Genomic DNA, 17,999 nt, shown 5'->3' with positions numbered 1-17,999 from the left:
CCTCCATTCCATGGCCTCTCCCCAGGCAGCTGCTCTGTGGCCCCCACCCCACTTGACCCCTGCAAGAAAGCTGGACCCCAAAGGGGGGCGTGACAAGTCCCTGAGCCCCTCCCTATGGGCAGGAGCACAAGGTCTGGGCTGGCGCCAAGGTCCTGGGGAGCGAGGAGGAGGCCCAGTGGGACCCAGGTCAGCGGCAGGCAGGGATAGAGGTGCTGAGAGCTGGCGCTGGGGAGCCCAGGGGCTGAGGACTGGAGGACCCTTTGGAAGAAGCCCAGGCACCCGGAGGCCCGGAGCAAGGGCTGGGCCGGGAGAGGAAGCGCCGCGTCCCCCTCCACCCTTCAGTGCCACTAGACGGGCTCTTCACGCTCTTCGTCACCTCCTCGACCCTGGGCAGCCCTGCCCAGCCGCCGCCCCTCCCCACGACTCTCTTGGCACCCTGGCCCCCTGCCCTCCTCTCCCAGGGCCAGCCACTGCCTGCTGCGTCAGAACCCCCAAAGCCAATACTTTATCCCTGCGGCCCGGGTGAAGACCAACCAGCCCCCAGACAGACCCACTCTGAGGCCATGCATCTGCCCCGACACCCCTACCTGCCGCAGGACCGTGTACCCTCGCTCACTCTCTCCTGTGGACACTGTGACTTTTCTTTCTTTCTTTTTTCTTTCTCTCTTTCTTCCTTTCTTTCTTTCTTTCTTTCTTTTCTTTTTTGTGGTACTGGGGATGAAGCCAGGGGCATTCTACTAATTTAATTAATTAATTAATTTTTGCGCTACTAGGGATTGAACCAGGGGGCATTCTACCTCCGAGCTCCACCCCCAGCCCTATTTTTTATTCTTTTATTTTGAAACAAGGTCTCACTGAGTTGCAAAGGACCTTACCAAGTGACTGAGGCTGTCCTCGAACCTGCGATCTTTCTGTCTCAGTCTCCCAAGTACTGGAATTAAAAGCGTGTGCCACCACACCCGGCTAACATTGACACTTGAAGGATAAAGGTGCCCCAAGCAGCAGAGCCACCGCCCATCGGGCCTGGCTGATGCCCCTCTTTCCTTCCCTGTCACCAAGTAAGGCGACCCTACACATGGGACCAGCTTGGGAAAACGAGGCATCTGTCTCTTCTTCACTTAACAAACACGTACTGAGCATTTCACAGATTCTGCATTTACAATAAGCAGAACCAGACAAGGACCCTGTCCTTGTGTAGCTCAAGACGGGGAGACAGCCAGGCATCGTGGCGCACGCTTGTAAATCTCAGTACTCCTACTCGGGAGGCTGAGACAGGACGATCGCGGTTCGAGGACAGCCTCAGCTACTTAGTGAGGTCCTCTGCAATTTAGTGAGAACTTGTTTCAAAATAAAGAATAAAAAATAGCTCAGAGGTAGCCGGAGGTGGTGGCGCACGCTTGTAATCTCAGCATTCAGGAGGCTGACACAGGAGGATCGTGGTTCGAGGATAGCCTCAGCTACTTAGTGAGGTCCTTTGAACTCAGTGAGACTGTTTCAAAATAAAAGAATAAAAAAATAGGGCTGGGGGTAGAATGCTCCTGGGTTCAATTCCCCAGTATCGCCAAAAGAAAGAAAGAAAGAGAAAGAGAAAGAGAGAAGAAGAAGAAGAAGAAGAAGAAGAAGAAGAAGAAGAGGAGGAGGAGGAGGAGGAGGAGGAGGAGGAGGAGGAGGAGGAGGAAGAGGAAGAAGAAGAAGAAGAAGAAGAAGAAGAAGAAGAAGAAGAAGAAGAAGAAGAAGAAGAAGAAGAAGAAGAAGATCCCATCTTCTAGCCAGGCGCGTGGTGCACACCTGTAATCCCAGTACTTGGGAGGCCGAGTTGGGAGGATCACAGGTTCCAGGCCAGCTGTAGCAACTCAGCAAGACCGTTTCCAAATAAAAATAATTTAAAAAAATAGGGCTGGGGTTGTAGCTTGGAGGTAGAATTCCTCTGGGTTCAAACTCCAGTCAGTACTAGAAAAAAAAATTAAGTTGGGTACAAGGCTAAGTAAAGAAGCCACTGAAGTGGATTTCCTTCAACTGCGGCTTCAGGTTTAAATTCTCCCTGCTACAAAAAGACATGTATTTGAAAGCGGCCGAGCAAGGCGAATTTTAGTTCTCACAAGAACAACTTGGAGGAAACTAGCTAGGCGGGTTGTTTCTGGGGGAGGGGCTTCTGTACTGTGCTCCTATTGGTGGAAGCGTGGCCTCACAGTCTTTACGCCATTGGCTGAAGGGAATGCCGGGGGAGGGGCTGGCACTCACAAGTCCCAGGAAATGCTCTCTTTAGGAAGATACCAGCACAGGTTAAGTGGCAGTGGCGGTTTTACCAAATGGAGCCCAAGTCAAGCTAGGCCTTTGATAGAAAACATCTAATTACGTTCTCACACTGTGAGGGGGAGAGTGCATTGTACCAGCCTTCGAATCCTTCTTGCTGCTGGGGGCAATGGCGCACGCCTGTAATCTCAGTACTTGGGAGGCCGAGACCGGAGGGTCGTAGGTTCCAGGACAGCCTCAGCAATGTAGTGAGACCCTGTTTCAAAATAAAAAGTTAAAAAAGGCCTGGGGGTGTAGCTCAGAGGGGATAGAAATCCCTGAGCTCAATGCCTTCCTGGCTGGTCCCAGGACTTGAGGCTCGTTTGGAGAGCAGACTTCCAAAGGCAGCCTGGCCCCAGCCCCCACACAGACACTGGCCGAGTGCTTCCCCGCAGGAGAAAGGAATGTTTCCAGGTGGAAGTCTTCCAAATGTGTCTTCCCCAAGCACCTTGCCACTAGATTGTTCTAAGCAAAAACTTTCTCTTCAATTATCTTTGCCTTTAGCTGTTCACACACAAAGGTCACATGCTTGTCCGCCTCTGATAGCACGCGCGTAGCTGGGGAAACAGCTTCAGAGATTCCCACAGCTGGAATGGCCAGAGGAATTCTGGTCCGGAAAGGGGAGATGAGGTCATGATCCAGAGGAGAGGCAGGAAGGAGAATGTGGGGAGACCCAGAGGGCTGGAGAGGAAGGGCGGCCAGCTCGCTCTTGGGCTCCTCCGTCATTCCTAACCCAGATTTTCTTCATTTGTGCCCCACCCCTGCCCCATCACATCTAAATTAACAGATTTTTTTAAAAGGGTCAACTAAAAGCAAGGACATATCAGGATTCCTGCACATCTTGCCCCAAAGCCCGTTTCTAAATCCCACTCTCCATTAAAAGGCAGCTTGGTGAAAAGGCTGACTCAGGACCAGAGCCGAGGAAATGAACCTGGGACATCGAGGGCCAGAAAGCAAGAAAGTGCTCAAACCCACACATGCTGGCACTGCTTGTAATCCTAGAACTTGGAAGCTGAGACAGGAGGATTGTGGGTTTGAGGCCAGCCTTAGCAACTTAGTGAACCCCTCAGCAACTTAGGGAGACCCTGTCTCAAAATGAGACATAAGAAGAGCTGAATGCCACTGGGTTCAAAGCATAGTACCAAAAAAAAAAAGAAAGAAAGAAAAAGAGAGAGAGAGAAGAAGGAGAAGAGAGAAGGGGAGGAGAGGGGAGAGAAGAGATGGAAGATGCTAAAACACTGGCCTGGGCCATGTTGAAGGACACAGAAATCAGTTTGGGCCAACTTGTAAGTCTAGAAGAAATGATGGAAGAGAAAAGCATCAGTGGGTAAAAACCAGCAGGTAAAGTGTGGTGCGGAACAGTCCCAAAGTATCTCCCCACAATTCGGTGTTAACTGCCAAGGAAAAATAGCAAATCCCCAGTGTGGGCCTTGGCAGACACCCCCAAAAACAAGTGGTCAAACACTGCCGTGGCGCACCTCCTGATGTGCTGTCGTGTGTCTTGGAGTCATCTTGCCAGAACACGCACGACGTGAGACAGAGCGAGCAGACATAATGGCATGTGAACCGCCCCATTTTATCACAAAGCCGGCCTGTATTTGTCAACAACACCAAGTTCAAGAAACACAAAGAGAGGATGAAGAACTCTTCCATCCAGCCCGACAGAAGCTAAAGGGACAAGACAGAAAAAAGCAACGAGGAACCTGGAACAGGAGGGGGAAAAAAAAAAAACAGACATAAAGAAGATAAGACTGGGACAGCTGGTGAAATGTGAAATAGACCGGATTAGATAAGAGTCGGGGCATTCATCTTACATTTTCTGATTTTTGATAAGGGACTGTGGTTTCGTGTGAGAATACCTTTGTCTTTACCAACAGATAAAGATGCATTTGGGAGCAGAGAAGCCTTTATTCTTCAGTAATTTAGAAAAAAAGTATGTGTATGTATATTTGTAGAGATAGCCTATGTTTAATATATGTGTAATAAAGAATGCATTAGAGCCGGGCATGGTGGTGCACAGCTGTAATCTCAGATCTCTCACCTCCTCACTGTTTCCTTGGGAAAACCAAGGCAGGTGGGCAGCGAAGCTCCTTGTCCAAGCTCCCCCACCTGGTAAAATGGCGGCAGAGCTAGGATTTGTCCCCAGGACAGTCTGTCTGGCTCCAAAGTCTATGCTCTTAGCCAGTATGCTCTGCTGCACAATGGGCTGTGCAGAAGCTAAGACTAGACCCCACAGACAGGAGCTTACGCACGCACGCATGCATGCATGGGGCTAACTGGTACAGGACGGTTGCAGCCTGCAAATGGAAACAATCTTCACATCTGAACACAGAAGACACTTCCGCCTGGTGCCCGAAGGCCTGGGGGCTCGAGGGGATAGGGGCCTGGGCAAACGCTCCAGCCTGCAGGGCTCAGGCCTATTTGTCTACCTTTTCCCTTCCCGAGAGTTTCAAGCATCTGCTTCTCTCTCCAAGATGTCTCTGTGCTTCCCTCATGCCTACAAACCCAGAAATAAGGAGCCTTGGGGTGATAGTTAGGTTTAAAACGTCCCCTGAAGAGCTCACGTAGATTAATGTTCAGAGTTGATGTAACTGAGTCGTGAAGGTTGTCGTCTCATCAGTAGATAGTCCTCTGTAGTAGATTTACTAGGTGGTGACCTAGGCAGGTGGGGTGTGGTTGGAGCAGGCTGACCCGCGGGGTGTGGCTGTACGGACTGTGCTTGTGTCTTTTATTTATTTATTTTTTCCGGTACTGGGGATGGAACCCAGGGACATTCTACCTCCAGGCTACACTCCCAGCCCTATTTTTCATTCTATATATATATATATATATTTTTTTTTTTTTTTTTTTTTTTTGGTGGTACTGGGGTTCCTGGAAGCCCTTCTACCTCCGGGCTACACTCCCAGAACTATTTTTATATTTTTATTTGGAAACAGGGTCTCCTAAGCCAGCGCACGCGGCTGGCTTCGAACCTGCGCGATCCTCCTGTCTCTGCCTCCCAAGCGCGGGGATTACAAGCGTGCGCCACCGCGCCCGGCTTCATTCTATATTTTGAAACAGCTTCTCACTGAGTTGCAGAGGACCTCGCTAAGTAGCTGAGGCTGTCTGGGAACCACGATCCTCTTGTCTCAGCCTCCCGAATGCTGGGATGACACGCGTGCGCCCCCACGCCTTGCTCGTGCTTGTGTCTTTGCATCTCCTTGCTTGCTCACCTCTTGCTTCTGGCCTCCGTGACGTGATGTGAGAGCACAGCCCTTCCTCTCTCTCTCCCTCTCCGCTGCCCCATGTCCTGAGCTCCGCAGACCTGGCCCAACATGGACTGAAATCTGGAATCTCCAAAAGGACTGTGAGTACATAAAACTTCTGCTCAGCTGTGCGGTGAGTTGTTTGGGATTAAGGCCGTGAGAGTATTGACCAAGACGCTGGGTCTTCTGGCTGGAGTCTGAGGAAAGTGTAGGACCAGCCAGAGTAGCCGTCTAAAAGATGGAGCTAAGGGAAGATGGCTGGAAACGGATGTCCACCGGGACTCGGAGAGAGAGGGTGAAGAGACAAGAGGCCCGGCCATGTAGGTGCGCCAGTGATAACCAACTCCGCAGTCCCCGCAGGGACAGGCCGGGGGCCGCATTCTCCACGGAGTTTGGCCAGACAGGACTGGGGGCATCTGTCTCCCTGCCAGATCCCCTGGCACGGGAACTAGGTCTCGGAGCCAGAGAGGAGGCCTGGTTGAGCAATGTGGGGTGAGGGGAGAAAGACGCTGACATCTGAATTCAGAAGTGGAGTGGACCCCCGCCCCCCACCCCCGCGTCACCCTCCCTGCCCGGGCCTGTCACAAGGCAGCGGTGGCTCACACCTGCTTATCAGGGCCGGGTGTGGAGAGGGTGTCTCAGACAGGAGATAGGGCCTGGACAGGGCTGTCCACACCGCCCTGCTAGCCCTCCCTCATTCACACCTCCTCAGAGGCCCTCAGCTGCTCTGCCCCTGTGGCCTCCAGCCCTGCCTCCTCGCCAAAACACCCCTGCATTCTGCCCTTCTCCACGGCAGGCTCTGCCCCGTGCAGTTCAAAGGCACCAAACGGAAAAGCCAGGCAGGATGGCCCGCGCCTGTAATCCCAGCTACTTGGGAGGCTGAGGCAGGAGGATCACAAGTTCCGAGACAGCCTGGGCAACTTAGTGAGACCCAGTCTCAAAATTTAAAAAGTGAAGTCTGGTAGGTTGGTACAAACCCATGATCCCGGTGCTTGGGAGGCTGAGACAGAGGATCGCAGATCTGAGGACAGCCTCGGCAAGTGGGGAGACTCTCATTAACCTAGCAAGACCCTGTTTCAAAATAAAAATAAAAAAGGGCAAGGGGTGTTGCTCAGAGGTAGAATGCCCCTGGGTTCAATCCCCAGTAACACACACACACACACACACACACACACACACGCACACACACACACGGTTTTAAAGGGCTGAGTGGGGACTGGTGGTAGAGCATCCCTTGTTCAATTCCCACTACCACCACTGCCACCAAGAAGAAAAAAGAAGATGCCAAATGGGGAAGAGCTTGGAGATGCTCTTAGCGAAAATCACGTCACAGGTTCACATAACAGCCAAAGCCCAAAGAAAGCCCCTGACCAGGACCCGGAAGCATCGTAAAGGCCACTGTCGCGGGAGGACGCCACACATCTGACTTGGGGGAGCGTCAGTCTACCCAAGCCTACGCACGGCAAGGGCGCCATCTTGTCACGTGATCCGGGGCTTCCCTTGCCCCGCTGTGGTAAGATCCCAGGGCCGGGCTCCTCCACCTTGGTCTGAATACGATGGCTGGCTGGCGAGTGGTCCCGCTCTCTCTGCAGGGGGGGGGGGTGGAGGCGGGGAGGGGGCACAGAGCAGTTAGTTGGGAGGGGGTCCATGGGAGGAGCCAGGGACCCTTCCCTTTAGGGAACTAAAGCTGTCTTCCTGGTGGTCTACTATGAAGCCAGGCCTGGGAGGTACAGCGGAGCCTTGGCTTGGCAAACCCAAGGCTGCTGCCTGCGACTGTCCCTACCGCCACAGCCTTAGAGGACATTTGGGTAGGAGGGACCCTCGACATCACAGAGACAGACATCTTGCCTCCTGTCTGCGGGGCAACTCAGGAAGGAGGAGGGCGGGAACAGATTCACTCTGGCAGCCCTGCTGGGGGCTGGCGAGGGGTGGGCTTCACACCTGCACACAGCTGAAAGCTCTGTTAGCTCTGCTTTCCCCAGGCCCAAACACACAAAAGCCCCTGCTCAGCACACTCTGAATGGGACCCCTCTCTCCTCTCTTCCCACCAGGGCAGGCTGCCCCAGACCACAGACCAGCGTGGGTGGCACCGGGAGGAAACGCTCCAGGAACCCAGGTGAACCGTCAGCAGAGCCTGGAGCGGGGTCATCAGCCCCAGACACATGACTACTGCCGGACTGTACTCCCTCAGACTTGAGAGGGAGCCAGGGGCCAGACCCCGGTCCTTACTGTCCCCGGGTGGGGACGAGGAGAAGGGAAAATGAACAGTTAAGACTCAAACGGGAGACCCCTGCCTTTTCCGACTTGTTGGGTAGCTCCAGAACATTTGATCGCTATTTGCAGAACCCATGGGGGTCCCAGAAAGGGGCGGACTCCATGGGGTGCTCATCTCTGGGAAGTTAGCAGGGCGCTGCAGGCTGAGTAAATGCGTGGATGGCCAGCTTCGGCGACTTGGGAGGCCCTCCGCAACTTAGTGAGACCCTGTTTCAAAACAAGGAATAAAAAATATGTCTGGGGGTATAGCTTGAAGGTAGAATGCTCCTAGGTTCGATCCCCAGTTACACACACACACACACACACACATGCATGATGGCTCTGGTATAAAGCAAATTAAAATAACCAAATATCCTCCAGAGGGAGATGGTAATCATGAGGTTGGGAGCTGGAAAGCCCTGATAAACTCCTGGGGTTCACGTTCCCTCTCTTGTTAAGTGGAGTGAATAGCACCTACCGGATGAGTGCTCCTGGGAAAGCGCTCCGCACACTGTAAAGCGCCAAAATGGTCATATGGTTGGTAGTGGCGCATTGTGCAAAGTCTTAGGGTTCTGGGAGAGACAGACCCGCCCCCTCCTGGTCCACAGCTCAGCGTATGGAGGCCAGGCTCTGTCTCTCTCCTTCCTACAACAGTACGACCTTCATCGGTCACCCTGACGGTCCTTCTCAAGAACTGGCTCTCATTCATTAAGACTCACCAACCTGCATAGGTCATCTGCTCAAAGCTCAACGGATCCTGCCGGCCATTCTAAACTGGTTCCTAGATGAGGAAGCCAATTCAGAAGGAGGAAGTCCACTGGCCAAGGATGCTTCAATGAGGCGTGGGGAGATGGGCACCAAGGAGCGTCCCCACCCACTGCCGGTGTCCCACGCGCTGGCCTGCCATGCCGCGTGGACCCAGGGGTGCAGCAGGTGCTCCCCTGGCCCCAGAGTGACTCCCAGGAGAACTGTCATGGAGACCCATTTGGGCACGGGACATCAGTTTAGTGCATTTATTTATTTGTTTGTTTGCTTATTTATTTATTTTTGTGGTACTGGGGATGGAACCCAGGGGCATTCTACCTCCGAACTACATTTCTTATTCTTTATTTTGAAACAGGGTCTCTTCCCAAACCAAGTCATGAGAGCCAGAAGGGCTTGGAGTAACATATTCCAGACTCTGAAAGAAAACAACTTCCAGCCAAAAATTTCCTACCCAGCAAAACTTTCTATCAAATTAGATGGAGAAATAAGAAGCTTCCATGACAAACAGAAACTGAAGGAATTTATGTCTTCAAAACCAGCGCTAGAGAAAATACTCAAAGAGATTAACTACAAAGAAGAAATAGGTAACACACACCAGAACCAGAGAAACAAGATTTTCCATCCAACAGACAACTAAGATTGGTTATCTGTGGAGATTCATTATTTATGTTAGTCTTTTACCTATCTCTAAATTGTATTGTTTGCCTTTATTGTTGTTAATTTTTAGGATGTCTAGTTGGAATATTAATATACCTTCAGATATAGCATTTGGAAATATTTTATCCCATTCTATTAGTAACTTTTAACTCTGTTTACATTGTCTTTGGATATACAATTTTTTTTTATTTTTTAGGGAGTTTGTATACTCTTCTGTTGCCTGTGCCATTGAAATCATATCCAAGAAATCACTGCCAATTTCAATGTTGTGAGGTTTTATGACCCAGATTTTCTCCTAAAAGTTTATAGTCTTAAGATTTGAATCCTGGAGACTTCCGGGAAGATGGCGACCGAGAAAAGCGGGGCTTAAGAGTCCCGCTAACAACCAATCTCCATTACCACAAAACCAGCGCCTTTCATAGCCAGAAAACACCATCACCAGAAAAACAAAAAAAAACCACCAGGCTCCAGAGAGAAAGCGGACTGAGAACAGAGCTCAGGGCCACAGAGGAGACGCACGCGCCCGAGGACGCGGCAGCAGCGCCATACTGCCGGCGGCAGCGGCGAACTCAACGGACGGCTACAGCAAGCCGAGGTGAGCCACTGCGAAACAGCCAGGCGGGATTTCTCCACGCAGAGAGCGTCTAAAGCTCCCAGTGGCCGAGCTCAGCACACGCTGCAGGGATTCAGAGTGGAAATCAAAACGAGAGAAGAAAAAATACGCCAGCCTCACGGCCGAGGGCGTGGCAGAGGCGCCATATTGCCACCGGCGGCAGCAGCAGCAGTGAATTCACCGAGTCCAGTACAGCTACATCTGCGTACTCAAGAACAGTGAGTCAAATTGCGGGCCACAGAGGAGAAATCCCAGTATTGTGCCTCCTGGGACTTGACCCAGTGAGGGAGTGGTGGTGGCAGAGATATCACACCATAGGAGAACGTGCAACCTGGCACCCCCCATAGTTTAAAGCAGCCTCTATAGACTCCCTGGGTCGGACACTCTGTGATACAACCCAGTAAAGGAGTAGTGGGGTCTGAGATAATACAGACTCGAGATCCAGAGCACCTTAAGTGAAGTCATAGTGACCTAAGGGAAGAACCCAGAGAAGGCACAAACCTCCGAAATCATGGGAAAGAGGAATAACACTGGAGTAATGAATGCGCACAACCCCACAACATCAGAACCCGATAAAACAGAAAATCAGAGATTTCTAGAAGATCAAATCAGGAAAATAACTGTAGAAATAATGGAGGTGCTTCGAAAAGAACTCAGAGAGAGCCAAAAAGAGATAAAGGATGCAATTAATGAAGTAAAGGCCTCAATTCAAAGCACAAACAACCGATTAGACCACATGGAGAACAGAATCTCGCTCTTAGAAGATGAGCAATCCAAAAATGAACGCATAGTTTCTAATCTAGAAAAAAATATCCAACAGCAGGAATCTGACATGGAAGAAATATGGGCCCATCTTAAGAGAGCTAACCTTAGAATAATTGGAATAGAGGAGGGAAAAGAAAGTGAAACCAAAGGGATCAACAATCTCTTCAAGGAAGTAATAGCAGAAAATTTTCCAAATATAGAGCAAGAGGTTGATACACAGATCCAGGAAACTTATAGAACTCCCTTTAGACAGGATCGGAGAAGAGGATCCCCACGCCACATAATTGTCAAAATGACCAATGTGGAAGCCAAGCAGAGAATCTTAAAGGCAACAAAAACAAAGGGCCAAGTGACATTCAGAGGCAAGCCAATTAGAATCACTCCAGACTTCCCAAACCAAGTCATGAGAGCCAGAAGGGCTTGGAGTAACATATTCCAAACTCTGAAAGAAAACAACTTCCAGCCAAAAATTTCCTATCCAGCAAAACTTTCTATCAAATTAGATGGAGAAATAAGAAGCTTCCATGACAAACAGAAACTGAAGGAATTTATGTCTTCAAAACCAGCGCTAGAGAAAATACTCAAAGAGATTAACTACAAAGAAGAAATAGGTAACACTCACCAGAACCAGAGAAACAAGATTTTCCATCCAACAGACAACTAAGATTGGTTATCTGTGGAGATTCATTATTTTTGTTAGTCTTTACCTATCTCTAAATTGTATTGTTTGCCTTTATTGTTGTTAATTTTTAGGATTTCTAGTTGGAATATTAATATACCTTCAGATATAGCATTTGGAAATATTTTATCCAATTCTATTAGTCACTTTTAACTCTGTTTACATTGTCTTTGGATATACAATATTTTTTTTTTATTTTCTAGGGAGTTTGTATATTCTGTTGCCTGTGCCATTGAAATCATAACCAAGAAATCACTGCCAATTTCAATGTTGTGAGGTTTTATGACCCAGATTTTCTTCTAAAAGTTTATAGTCTTAAGATTTATATTTAGGTCTTTTATCTATTTTGAGTTAATACTTGTATGTGGGATTAGGTAAGGGTCCAATTTTATTCTTTTCCATATAATTATTATTTTTCAACAATATTTAGTTAAAAGATTATTATTTCTACCACCAAATGTTCGTGGAAACCTTGTCAAAAATAACTTGACAATATAGGGAAGAATTTATCTCTAGGCTTTTATTTAACTCCAATGGTTTATATATCTGCCTTTAGAACAGTATTACACTGTTTCAATTATTGTAGCTTTATATGGTTTGAAATCAGAAAATATATATCTGCTAGCTTTGTTCTTTTTCAAGATCGTTTTGGGTATTTAGAATTCATATTCCATATTAGGATAAATTTTTTTCTGAAAAATAAATATATGAATATATGATAGTTTCACCTAAAAAAACAGAAAAAAATATTCTCTGGTAAGAAAGAAAGCAAAAAGAAATATTGAAATGTTATCTTTAAGTTATCAAAAGCTTGGTATCAGACAAATGAAACTGTTATGTGAGATTAACATTTTTAATTTTGGATAAATTGCTATAATACTAGATGTCAACCACTAAGCCAAGCATGGGAAGGAGGGATGGGGAGGGAATGGGGTGGGGATCGGGTGGGGGCTGACTGGGCGATGTGTGCATGTATGTCTACAAAAGTTTGTATCCCACTATGATGTATGAATACAGTGCACCAATAAAAAAAAATAAAAAATAAAATAAATAAAATAAAATAATAAAAAATAAAAGATAAATCTTTAAAAATAAAAAAATTTAAAAAAAAGAAACAGGGTCTCACTGAGTTGCAAAGGGCCTAAGTAGCTGAGGCTGTCCACAAACCACGATCCTCCTGTCTCAGCCTCCCAAGTGCTAGGATTACAAACGTGCGCCACCACACCCAGCTAGTGTTTTTTTTTTTTTAAGAAACAATTAAATGAAGCTAATTGAATAGAAACAAAATGAATAACTATTAAATTTCTACTAATAATCTAATAGAAGTTATCAGAGCACATTATCTCATGAAATTTGCCAGGGGAGTATGTGACACTGGTTGCCACATCAAATGAGCTTCTGACCAAAGGGATCTTCCTGGGCTCTGTCTCCTCCAATGTTTTCAACAAACACACTAAGAGCCTGTTTATCTGATCTGCAACCTCAAAGCTGAGAGGCAGAGCTAAGATGTCAGATGGCCAAATCGGGATAATCAAGAACGGGAACTCGCTTGAAGATGGGGAGAAAGGAGAATAAGAGGAAGTCTTAGCGGCTGGGCGTAGGTAGGATCCCACATTTGTGGTCCCCAAATTGGCTATGCAAGTGCATCGTAGGAAATCGACCTGACAGCAGCTCATGTGGAGAAGACTGGCGGGCCCCGCTGGAGAAGTTCCCTATGAACCAGTGGTGTTGTGGGAAGGGTGCCTCTAAGAGAGGGCAGCCCCCAAATTGGTTCAGGACCGCCATGGTGCACCCTGCATGCCCTGCCCAGACGTGACCTCTGTATCACAAGGGTGCGTAAAGTCACCGGCAAAGGGCATGATATCTGCAGTTACTAGAACAGGAGATGGTGCCCAAGGGCTTGATGGGCTTCCCATCGCCAAAAAACCATCAGGTGAGGCAGGTGCCGGCCACCCTGTCTAGCCCAAATAGGAGCGTGGGCCTGCCGTGGATGGGCGGGAGTGACCAGGAAGGTTTCAGCTTAATTTTGTGAGGCACGGCTACAAAGAGAACTGGGTACCCAGGGCCCAAAGTGATGGGAGAAAATGCCCATGGAGATGCCCAGAGCTCAGAGACCACCTGTCTGACAGAGGGTACCAGACTAGTCACCCTCTCAGGTGGGGGGCAGAGTAGGAAACAGTCTGGCTCCAAGCCCTGATTGATAAATTGACTGGTGTTGCTTATTTAAGAAATATAGATTCCAGACCGGGCGTGGTGGCACAGGCTGGTAATCCCAGTACTTGGGAGGCTGAGACAGGAGGATCGCGCAGGTTCAAAGCCAGCCTCAGCAACTTAGTGAGGTGCTCAGCAACTTAGTAAGACCCTGTTTCCAAATAATAGATAAAATAGGTCTGGGGATATAGCCTGGGTTCCATCCCAGTACCACACACAAATATATATATTTTTTTCCAGCCTCATATCAGAACTTCCAAGTCAAAATCTCAAGCATGTAATTGAAGAATTTGAATTTTTTAAGTCAACCAGTAGATTGTTCTAGGTTGATATAACAATATGAACTTTGATTGGAACCTGGATTTTAAAAAGGTATAAGAGATAGCCAGGTGTGGTGGCACAGGCCTATAATCACAGTACTTGGGAGGCTGAGACTGGAGGATCACAGGTTTGAGGGCAGCCTCAGCAAGTAGCAAGACGGTGCAACCTAGCAAGACCCTGTTTCCAAACAAAACAAAACAATAAATAAATAAGTAAGGCTGAGGGTATAGCTCAGAGGTACAGTGATCCTGGGTTCAATCCCCAGTATTCCCTGCCACACACATGCCCAAAGTATAAAAGATAGTCTGAAACACTATCAAACCTTGAAACCTTGGCAAATTTTGAAAGGAACTATTTATTAGATGATGTTCAATTCTTGGTAATTTTCTTAGATTTTGCTAATATATTTTATAAATATAGAATGCCCTTATTCTTAGGTTATTATATACTGAATATTAAAAAATGGAGTATTAGCAGGCAGGTGTAACTGTGCACCTCCCAGTACTTGGGGGGCTGAGACAGGAGGATCTCAAGTTCCAGGTCAACCTCAGCAACTTATTAAGGCCCTCAGCAACTTAATGAGACCCTGTTTCAAAATAAAAAGTTAAAGTGGGGTTGAGTGTGCAACTCACAGGTAGAATGTCCCTGGATTTATCCCCAGTACAAAAATAAGGTTCATTCCCCAGTACAAAAATAAAAAAGGAAGATAAGGAATGTTCTATCCACAACTCATTCTTTTATTTATTTATTATTATTATTATTATTATTATTATTATTATTATTATTAATTTTTGGTGGTACTGGGGTTCCTGGAAGCCCTTCTACCTCCGGGCTACACTCCCAGACCTATTTTTACATGTGTTTATTTGGAAACAGGGTCTCTTAAGCCAGCGTGGCTGGCTCCGAACCAGGGCGATCCTCCTGTCTCCACCTCCCAAGCGCGGGTATTACAAGCGTGTGCCACCACGACCACCACTTTTAAATGCTTTGGGAGAAAAGGAGAAAACAAATGAGATAAATACTGGGGGAAGAGGCAATCACTACACTCTTTTTTCGACTCTCCCATAACTTCAGTTTTTTACAATGAAAGTGGGAGGCAATGAAGCCACTGGGCTATTCTGGCATGGGCAGAGCAGGTGGCCCCTGGAGGGGCACCTGTCCTTGCTTCTGGCCTGTGGACCTGCAGCCTGGTGCCTGTTCATTTGCTGGCTCATCAGGGGGCTTGCAGTTCTATTACTGGGGCCCTGTCAAAGCGGAGACTGACTTGCAGTGTGACATTAGGCCACAGTGACCCCTAGAGGTGCATTGTGCTTTAGGGGCAGGCCAGTCAATCCCTAGGTCAATCCCGAGGCCTTCAAAACCTTGGAAGAGAAGCCAGTCCAGCACCATCCCCATTGCTGGACTTACATGGGACCCACCTCAAAATACTGTTCCTAGCCGGGCGTGGTGGCGCACGCTTGTGATCCCAGTGCTTGGGAGGCTGAGACAGGAGGATCGCGCAGGTTCAACGCCAGCCTTGGCTACTTACTGAGGCCCTCTGCAACTTAGTGAGACCCTGTTTCCAAATAAAATATTAAGAAACAGGTCTAGGGGTATAGCCCAGAGGTAGAAAGCCCCTGGGTTCCTTCCCCAGAACCACAAAAAATAAATTAATTAAATTTTTTTTTAAAGTTAATAAAAAGTTCTTACCGAGGGTACCTGAAGCAGCCTGATTCCGAAGAAAACACTCCACTCCACCCAGTGTTTTACACGGGATGTTTATTTGAGGGGACCCTTAATGAATGTGTTCAGACAATTCAGGCATTGCTGCTGCATACCAAAATCATTACATATATATATATAATCTATCTCCTACCCGGGTGTGGTGGCTCACACTTGTAGTCCCAGCATTTGGGAGGCTGAGACAGGAGGATCATGGTTCACGGACAGCCTCGGCTACTTAGTCAGGCCCTTTGCAACTCAGGGAAACCTTGTTTCAAAACACAGAATAAAAAACAGGGCTGGGTGAGCTCGGAGGTAGAATGCCCCTAGGTTCCATCCCCAGTACCCAAATAATTATAATAACAATAATAATAAGGCCTCACCAGGTGTGGTGATACGCATCTGTCACCCCAGTCCTTGGGAGGTTGAGACAGGAGAATCACAGGTTCCAGGACAGCCTCAGCAATTTAGTGAGACTCTTAAGCAACCTAGCAAGAAAATAAAAAGGGGCTGGAGGTGTAGCTCAGAGGTGGAATGCTCCTGGGTTCAATCCCAGTAACGTACTTACACACACACACACACACACACACACACACAGCCTGGCAGACTGCTTTGGTATTTCAAGTTCTTATCTCTATTTTCCACAATGACCAAGTAGCATCTCTCGTAGGAAATAAAAGCCCCAAACCTCTAAATTTATTGATCGGGGGGGGGGGGAATCAGTATTTTTCACCCTTTAGGAGGAGGCAAGAGTGGTAACAACAGGGGAAGTGGTCCAGGGCGCCGCAGGCCAGGCCAGCAGAGCCGAGCAGAGCACGGGGACAGGACGCATCCCGCCGTGCGGCAGAGACATCCAGGCCCCGCCATCCTCTCCACCGAGAAGCAACCGCTCTCCTGGTCACGGTGACATTCTGGCTTTAAATCCCCGTGAAGGGGAGGCCTAGCACGAGCTAACACGACTAACGGGGACAGCGTGATAAAACAGAACAGCACTCATCAGACAGGACCATGCCCCCAGCTCTTCCTCCTTACTCAAATAAAGGAGCAGAGCAAGGTCGTGCGTTACCTTCTTATCTTTAAGCCTTGCCATTCCTATTAGAGACACACACAAAGGCACTAAAATAAAGTGTTCTTGTAATGGCACTTGGGACTCAGTTTTCGTGCCCAAGACAGGTCACCGTCTGTACTTAGGCCAGCCAATGGAAGACCCCCAGGTGACCCACAGCAGAGAGGGTTCAGAAAAACAGGCCCCTGCCCCCCAGGATGGCTGTCATTGGAGCCACGGTCCCCTGCCCTGCCAGCGAGGTCTAGACACGCGGTGCAGAGGCAGCAGTCAGGCTGGGGACTCCTGGTACTCGCTCTCTTTAGGTCTCTTAATCTTTTTTTTTTTTTTTTTTTTTTTTTTGGTGGTACTGGGAGTGGAACCCAGAGGCTTTTCTACCTCCGGGCCATACTCCCAGACCTATTTTATATTTTATTTGGAAACAGGGTCTCACTAAGTTGCTGAGAGCCTCACTAAGTAGCTGAGGCTGGCTTTGAACCTGTGCAATGCTCCTGTCTCAGCCTCCCAAGTGCAGGGATTACAAGCCTGCGCCACCACGCCCGGCTAGGTCTCTTACTCTTAATCTTTTTTGTTGTTGTTGTTTGCGGTACTGGAGATAGAACCCAGAGCCATTCTACCTCCGAGCTCCACCCCCCGCCCAGTTTTTTATTCTTTATTTTGAAATAGGGTCTCACTAAATTGCGGAGGGCCTAAGTAGATGAGGCTGGCCGCGAACCCCAAATTCTCCTGTCTCAGCTTCCCAAGTCCTGGGATGACAAGCCCAGCTAGGTCCCTTAGACTTTAAGACAGAAGGCTCCTGGGAGGCAAGGCACATCCTGACAGGCACCACTGACTCACTGAGGGGACTGTGCACCTGGAGGCAGGCGGGCTCTGGCACCCCACGAGCCACAGGCCTCTGACTCCTGAACCCCTGCACCCACGCCTCTCTCCAGAGAGCCACAGAGGCTCAAGTCAGAGGACATTAAAGTACCTCTTGTCTGGTGTAGGAGATGAGAAACTGGACCTGCCTTCCCAAGCAGGCCTCGGGACCACACATTCCCTAGGAAACAGGTACATATTTCCGAGTCGAAAGCCTCCGTGTCCGGGGAGACTGACTCTTCCTTTCTTCCCTTGGCCCTCTGTGCCTTCGTGGACGGCATCTTTGGGAAAGTGAAGACTGCAGCGGGCAAGATGCAAAGCTCGTCAGCCTCGCCTGCATTGCGAGTGGAGTGGGGATGGCGGTGTGTACGTGGGAGCGTCACTGCGAGACAGCGGAGGGGAGTGCGGAGCGGAGTCCAGGGGACACTACGGGAGCAGAGGCCGCATCCATCTAGACACGAGCGGAGGGACAGCGGGGCCAGGAGAGGAGGAGAAGGAAATCAACTCCACAGCACACGCAGACCGGATGAGAGGTCTCTAAACACCCTTGCCAGAACCAACTCAGGCCTGAGCGGG

The sequence above is a fragment of the Muscardinus avellanarius genome (assembly GCF_963383645.1).
Source record: "Muscardinus avellanarius genome assembly, chromosome: 18".
NCBI classification, from domain to species: Eukaryota; Metazoa; Chordata; class Mammalia; order Rodentia; family Gliridae; genus Muscardinus; species Muscardinus avellanarius.
Note: the sequence above shows the minus strand (reverse complement) of the source record.